The following is an 8,294-nucleotide window of genomic DNA, read 5'->3' as shown; positions in this document are numbered from 1 at the left end:
CTGGCCTGTAGTTCCCCAGATCCTCCTCCTTCCCTTTTTTAAAGATGAGCACTACATTAGCCTTTTTCCAGTCATCCGGGACCTCCCCCGATTGCCATGAGTTTTCAAAGATAATGGCCAATGGCTCTGCAATCACAGCCGCCAACTCCTTTAGCACCCTCCGATGCAGCACATCCGGCCCCATGGACTTGTGCTCATCCAGCTTTTCTAAATAGTCCCGAACCACTTCTTTCTTCACAGACGGCTGGTCACCTCCTCCCCATGCTGTGCTGCCCAGTGCAGCAGTCTGGGAGCTGACCTTGTTCGTGAAGACAGAGGCAAAAAAAGCATTGAGTACATTAGCTTTTTCCACATCCTCTGTCACCAGGTTGCCTCCCTCATTCAGTAAGGGTGTTCACACTTTCCTTGACTTTCTTCTTGTTGCTAACATACCTGAAGAAACCCTTCTTGTTACTCTTAACATCTCTTGCTAGCTGCAAGTCCAGGTGTGATTTGTGCTTCCTGATTTCACTGCTGCATGCCCGAGCAATATTTTTATACTCTTCCCTGGTCATTTGTCCAATCTTCCACTTCTTGTAAGCTTCTTTTTTGTGTTTAAGATCAGCAAGGATTTCACTATTAAGCCAAGCTGATTGCCTGCCATATTTACTATCCTTTCTACACATCAGGATGGCTTGTTCCTGCAACCTCAATAAGGATTCTTTAAAACACAGCCAGCTCTCCTGGACTCCTTTCCCCCTCATGTTATTCTCTTAGGGGATCCTGCCCATCAGTTCTCTGAGGGAGTCAAAGTCTGCTTTTCTGAAGTCCAGGGTCCATATTCTGTTGCTCTCCTTTCTTCCTTGTGTCAGGATCCTGAACTCGACCATCTCATGGTCACTGCCTCCCAGATTCCCATCCATTTTTTCTTCCCCTACTAATTCTTCCCGGTTTGTAAGCAGCAGGTCAAGAAGAGCTCTGCCCCTAGTTGGTTCCTCCAGCACTTGCACCAGGAAATTGTCCCCTACCGTTTCCAAAAACTTCCTGGATTGTCTGTGCACCGCTGTCTTGCTCTCCCAGCAGATATCAGGGTGATTGAAGTCTCCCATGAGAACCAGGGCCTGCGATCTAGTAACTTCCGTTAGTGGCCGGAAGAAAGCCTTGTCCACCTCATCCCCCTGGTCCGGTGGTCTATAGCAGACTCCCACCACGACATCGCCCTTGTTGCTCTGAGCAGTCATACTGCTCCCTTACATACAGTGCTACTCCCCCACCTTTTCTGCCTGCCTGTCCTTCCTGAACAGCTTATATCCATCCATGACAGTACTCCAGTCATGTGAGTTATCCCACCAAGTCTCTGTTATTCTAATCACTGTGCCAGGACTTCCAGTTCTCCCTGCTTGTTTCCCAGGCTTCTTGCATTTGTGTATAGGCACTTGAGATAACTTGCTGTTTGTCCTGCTTCCTTAGTGTGAGGCAGGAGCCCTCCCCTCTTGCTCGCTCCTGCTCGTGCTTCCTCCCAGATAACTTGCTGTTTGTCCTGCTTTCTTAGTGTGAGGCAGGAGCCCTCCCCTCTTGCTCGCTCCTGCTCGTGCTTCCTCCCAGTACCCCACTTACCTCAGGGCTTTGGTCTCCTTCCCCCAGTGAACCTAGTTTAAAGCCCTCCTCACTAGGTTAGCCAGCCTGCTTGCGAGGATGCTCGTCCCTCTCTTCGTTAGGTGGAGCCCGTCTCTGCCTAGCACTCCTCCTCCTTGGAACACCATCCCGTGGTCAAAGAACCCAAAGCCTTCTCTCCAACACCACCGACGTAGCCATTCGTTGATTTCCATGATTCGATGGTCTCTACCCAGGCCTTTTCCTTCCACGGGGAGGATGGACGAGAACACCACTTGCGCCTCAAACTCCTTTATCCTTCTTCCCAGAGCCACGTAGTCTGCAGTGATCTGCTCAAGGTCATTCTTGGCAGTATCATTGGTGCCCTCGTGGAGAAGCGGGAAGGGGTAGCGATCCGAGGGCTTGATGAGTCTCGGCAGTCTCTCTGTCACATCGTGATTCCTAGCTCCTGGCAAGCAACAGACTTCTCAGTTTTCCCAGTCGGGGCAGCAGACAGATGACTCAGTCCCCCTGAGGAGCAAGTCCCCGACCACCACTACTCGCCTCCTCGTCTTGGGAGCGGTGGTTGTGGAACCCCCATCCCTAGGACAGTGTATCTCATGCCTTCCAATCGGCGGAGTCTCCTTCTGTTCCCTTCCCTCAGATGTATCATCTAGTCCACTCTCCACATTAGTACCTGTGGAGAGAATATGAAAACGGTTGCTTACCTGTATCTGCGTTGCTGGTACATGGACGCTCCCCTTTCTTCTTCTGGAGGTCACATGCTGCCAAATTTCTTCACTGTCCTTCTGTCCCCACTGCGCAGCCTGCTCTGAATCTTCAGAACATTGTGCCCGTAGAAGCATATCCTGACATCTGTCCAGGAAATCTTCAGTTTCTCTTATGCAATGCAGGGTCGATATTAGTTTCTCCAGATCTTGAACCTTCTCTTCCAATATGGAGACCACCTTGCACTTTGCACAGACAGTCACTTCTGTCCTGTGGAAGAAAGACAAACATGGCACATCCAGTGCAGGTCACAACAGCTGAACGCTCCCCATCCATATTACCTTCCTTCTTCGAGCTTCCTCAGGAGTTGTAGTAACTACTCAGAGAAGCCGGCAGAGAGGCTAACAGAGGGAGTTTGCCTGGGAGTTCGCCTCTCTGCTGTTCGCAGCTGACTGGCTTTTTATAACACTCAGGCCCACTCAAGGCTCACCTGGAACAAAGCACGTCCAATTCACACTTTTTTCAAACAACCAATCAAGCACGTGGTCAAACTGTCCCCACAACAGACACTCGGATACTCACCAACACAGCCTCCCTAAAGCAGCCCTTAGCATACCTCCTCTCAGACAGATCCCAGGCAAACTCCCTCTGTTAGCCTCTCAGCTGTTCGCTGCTCAGCTGGTTTGCAGCAGTGTAGGCCTTCTTCAGGTACAGTGAGGAGTTTTGGAATATCATACAACATCCCAAATATACTGCTGTGTTCCCTGAGCTGCATGAAATGTTCTTCAACTGTCTGTATTGCACAATCTAGCACCTGGTTAAAGAATTCAACTTTGAATTGTTGTTTGGGGATTCTTATGGGATTATCCCATGCCTCGTAATCAAAATGTCTTCTTCGGTGACTCTTGTATTCTTGAATGGGTGGGAAAATAGCTTCAGTGTGAAGTTCCTCTGCCAACTTCTGTGCACTCTTCAGAACATTTTGAAATCCCTCATCTGACCAATAAGACTGTAGGTATGACTTTGCTTTGTCCAGTTGTTCCATTGCTCCAGATATATCAAGGTCAACACCATGGAGTCTCTTGCTTACAACATTTATTTCAAACAGTTATGTCATGCCACAACACTAAGCCACACAGAAATTTGAAGTTATGTATGTTTCTGGTGATTCCATTTCCCTCTGCCACTGTTCTCCCACGAACAGTTCCTGTCATAGCATTATCCTCCATAATGGCAACTATGGCATCATCTATCTTCCCAATTTGGCGGTTGATAGGCTTTATCGCCTCCACTCGACTTTCCCATCGTCTGGCACTCAGTGGTTTCAGTGTCAGAGAGGATGTTCCCAGATGTTGCTTCAAAATTTGCCATTGATGAGTTGATGCAGAGAAAAATACATAGACGCTTTGAATTACATTAAAAAATTCAGCAGCCTCACGAGAAGCTGATGCTGCATCACGACCACCAAGTTCAATGAATGAGAACTGCATGGGACAAAAAAAGCTCGAGGGTTTAACTCTCGGATCCATGTCTGCACTCCTCTGTTCTTGCCTCTCATGTTGGCACCATTATCGTAGCCCTGACCTCTTCTGTCAGCGATCGCAATTCCCGTCTCTTCCAGCTTTTTAAGAAGCACATTTGTCATACCAGCTCCGGTAGTATCATCAATGTCAATAAATTCTAGGAAATGCTCTGGCAGTCACCATTGCAGGGACATTGTCACTAGGTTCTGTTGTTGTTACAAAACGCACCATTAAAGTCATTTGATCCTTATGGCTGATGTCAGGTGTGCCGTCCAGAATAACAGAGGAATCTCTTGCTGGCTTCAGATCTGCCACAATCTTCTGTTTGACTTTTATGCCAGTAACTGTGTGATCTCATTTTGAATTGTTTTTCCAAGGTGGTGGGGTGTGTACATTTCTTGGGTGGTGACTCTTCTTAGATGCTCCTAGAGTACTGCACCAAACTCAGCCATCAGCGCCACAGTTTTAAGGAAGTTTCCACTGTCTGGCACATACAGCTGATCTGCAGTGCCACGCAGGGCTAGGTTTTGGGTAGCAAGCATTCTCACAATGGCAATGAGCCTTTTCAGAACATTTTGCCAGTAAAGTTGGCAAATCTTCTCTTGATGCTGATCATCTGTGGCGGCCTTTAACTTTAGTCTCATCTCAAGCTCTTTCCGCCTGTGGAATGCTCTCTGGTGATTTGCTGCCTTCTCATGGCATGCCAGATTTCTTGCCAGATTTTTCCAGTCCTTTGTTCCTGTAGAACCCAATGTGGCTGGAACATTAGACCGGAAGAGTTTGCAACAAAGACAGTATGCAGCATTCTGGGTTTTTGAGAACATAAACCATGGCCTCTTCACTTTGTCACCACTTGGGATTTCACACCAGTAATGTGTTGGATGGAAACTTCGATTTTCATTGTCTTTGGGGAACATGAAGTTTTTCACTTGCTGTGGCCCATGCAGTACAAGGAAGTCCCTCGGGCTACTGCTCAAGTGGGTCCACAGTCCTGGATCCTCTAGACGTAAGGAACTAAACTCAGCAGCAGCTGTTTCTTGCGCCTCCACCACACTCTTCTCTGATCTACACTTCAGGAATGTGCAGGGTTCCATCCACTTGAGATGGAGATACGGATGCTGCAGTAGCTGCCAGGTCACCTGCACTCTGACTACCTGGAAGATCAGGCATCTCCTCACCACTCACATCCTCACTGGGGCCGGAAGACTCACCATGAACATTTGTGTCTATGTATCTCGGGAGAGCTCCTTCCTGCTTAGATAGAAAAGCTTCCTTTGCTTTCTTTCTTTTTCTGAATGCTGCCCCAGAGGGGCGTTTTCTTCTTTCACTCATGACTGCTGTTCTGGGCCAGCTATAGTGGCTCCCAGCACTCAACTGAAGAGGACAAATAAGCAGGCCGGTAGCAGGGCCTGAGTGAGGGAAGAGGTCAGCGTCTTAAGGGCTAACTGGCTCCTACTACTTCAGTTGGCTGCCTGTTCTCCTCAAGTGGGTTCAGGGAAGCAGCAGGAAACAGGAAGCTCCCGGAGAAGCTGGGATTAATCAGTCCAGGCTCCTGGGGGTGCAGGCGAGGGACATAAGAGGCTCCTGCTCCTCTCTGTCCCTGCAGCTCCTGCTGCTTTCTGTTATTCCCCCTCACCTTTTCTCCTGCCTGCCTGTTATGTCTCTTGTGCCCTCCTTCCTCCAGCACAGCACTCCCCCATCTCTGTGCATCCAGAGCAGAGAGAATACAGATGCACCAGCAGCAGACACCATTTTCTACACTCTGGGTCGCAGTGGCACCCCCCCCACAGTCTGGCACCAGAGGCGGCCGCCTCAGTTCTCCACATGGTAAGGCCAGCCCTGTCCATGGGTGCTGTGGCCCATGACCAGCCAGGCCCTGCTCCTGAAGAGAACTGGAGGCATGCGACCCCCAGGGTCTCCAGGGATGGCAGCATCCTCAGACCAGATCAGTTTGGGAGGAGGGCTGTTATGGGTGGCCTTTTCCTGTGGACTGAGAGATGCCCTGGGTTGGAGCATATTCCCAAGGTAAGGGTTCGGAGTTCCTCAAGACCAATAGTGAAAGGCAGGAGGCTCTAGTTGCTTCCTAAGACTCAAATTAATATATGCATTTTGTTTATTGCTGTAGACTTCCATTGGTTCATACACAAAAGGCACCAGGCACCTCGATGATGCATTTAAACAGTCAGATCAAACTAGCATCTAGCCCCCTAACAGGCCCCAACCAAAGCTCCTCCCTCCCCACAAACCAGCCCATCAAGGCTTCACTCCTCACACCGTGGGTCTGGCAACATTTCCTGAAGGTCTGTAGAACCAGACTATTTTGCCCTGTAATGTGGGGAGCAGATTACAAAGCTGAGAGCCCTGCTGCCAACCCCTTCTCTTATAACAAGTGGGCTCCAGCTGAGGTGCCTCCGCTTACCTGGAGTGTGGCCCGGTGGGGAGAGCGGTCTCTCTCAAGTAGGGATGTCCCTTTAGGGCTTTATAAGTCAGAACAAACACCTCCAATTCCACCTGGAAACCACCGAGTGGCCAGTGCAGATCCCAGAGCAGCAGCACAACATGGGGTCCTGCAGGAAAGTGCCATCAGGAAACCAGCTGCCACAGGCGGCCCCAGCGGCAGTAAACTCTAGGCCCCTGTAGTAGTTCAGCCTGGTGGTGCTGCAGGCCAGGACTCGCCTCGGAGCTCCCTCCAGCTTGTGTCTCTGGGGAGGAGATGCCCAAGTACAATACCCTCCTTCCCCATGCTGCCTCCAGCATGGCTGAGCTCCTCTGGCCACTTGGCACAGGAGAGAAAGCCAGCAATGGTGTACGGGGAGGACATCCTGGAGCTGCTGACCCTGAGGGGTCTGATGAGAACTAACAAGTTTGCAATGAGGAGCTTTGCTGTGCCAGAGATCTGGTGGGCTCCGCTTCTCCATTTTACATCTCGCTGGTTGCCAGCGGGTGCTGGGGCTGAAGCAAGTAACACAGAGCTGCTCCGAGCTTGAACCAAGAGTGGATCTCCCCTGTGCGGCCCAGCCCTGCCTGCCCCTCTCTGCTCAGCCCCAAGTCTACACTGGAGCAGGAGGTGTAACTTCCTGTTGGGGCAGACATACCTGCACTAGCTCTGATCAAGCGATTGTGCTAAAAATAGCAGTGCAGCCACGGTTAGTTTTTGATCAAGCTATTGTGCTGAAAACAGCAGGCTAGCCGCCCCACATACGCGCCTATCTGACCCCTAGGTATGTCCCTGAGGCAGGTAGCCTATCCCATTGCCCATGCAGCCGTGGCTACACTGCTATCTTTAACACTCAAGCTTGATCAGAGTTAGTGCACTTATGTCTTCTCTGTCTGGAAATTACACCTCCAGCTCCAGTGCAGACATACCCTCAGTCCAGCCCAGCCCTCGCTACCCGGTCCTGCCCAGCCCTGCCCTTGCTGCCCAGTCCAGCCTGGTCCTCTCCAGCCTGCGAAGTATTAATTTAGATGGAATAAATGGGACAAAGCTGTTAACAGAACACAGTCACTGTCCAACATTAATCAGGTTTAACCAAGGCTTGGCGTTTGGTGTGCAGAGGCCTCCGCTTGCTTAGCACCATGGCCAACTCCCCGTTAAACAGCATGTTCACCTGCTGTTACAGCAACAGAAAAAGGCAAACAGGTAAAGCAGCTGAAATGTGAGCGATGAAACAAGGCTTTCATGTGACCATTTCTTGTTCCCTTTCCTTTAGGAGCAGAGTGTTTTGAAGGAAAACCCAACCCTTGCTTGACAGGCTCTTAGATGGTATCTGAGATGGCAATCGCTGTCCTTCCTAGAGTGAGAGGTTCGCTGAGAGAGGCCGGAGCTGGTGTTATTGCCCCTGCTGCTGCTGTTTAAAGTCCTTTCCTCCCAGGCGGTGGTTAAGATTCAGATGGAGCTGGTAGGTTAGCAGTGTCATTGGGCTCCTTCTTCCTGGCCTGGCCTGGCCTGGCCAGGACATTTCTCAGGCTCAGGGTGATGATGGCCCAGAGTCCCAGGAAACAATGTGGGGGGGACGACACACACCATGGTGGTGAAGCTTTCTTTAGTAGCCGCTCCATTCTTTTGTACTTTCCCTGCAAAATCTCTTTCTTTTAATGCCCCACAGAGGGAGTGTTGGGTGGAATAGCCCATCCCCTCGTTACTGTGGCTGCCAATTAGGCCTAATGTCTGACATATCAATTTTGGATCATTAGCCTCTGGCTACACAGCTCCTGTTTTTAACAAGCAAAATTTCAACACAATTCTTGACTCATATTAACTTGGCTGTTTTATTTAGAGCAGGTCAGTTCTTGTGATGCCCTTTTGCACCATTTCCCACCAGCAGTTGTTGGTATAGGGTAGTGTAATCTCAGATGAGCGTGTATGGACTTGGTGCAGTTGAGGGCAGTCTCCCCCACGTGTGTGCTTCCAGGGGAGGTGGGAACACAGGCCTTCAAGGGCAGGGCTGCCCATCTCTGCCCATGCTCCCA

The sequence above is a fragment of the Lepidochelys kempii genome, chromosome 3, assembly GCF_965140265.1.
Source record: "Lepidochelys kempii isolate rLepKem1 chromosome 3, rLepKem1.hap2, whole genome shotgun sequence".
In the NCBI taxonomy this organism is placed as follows: domain Eukaryota; kingdom Metazoa; phylum Chordata; order Testudines; family Cheloniidae; genus Lepidochelys; species Lepidochelys kempii.
The sequence above is the reverse complement of the archived record's forward strand: the minus strand, read 5'-3'. Positions refer to the sequence as shown.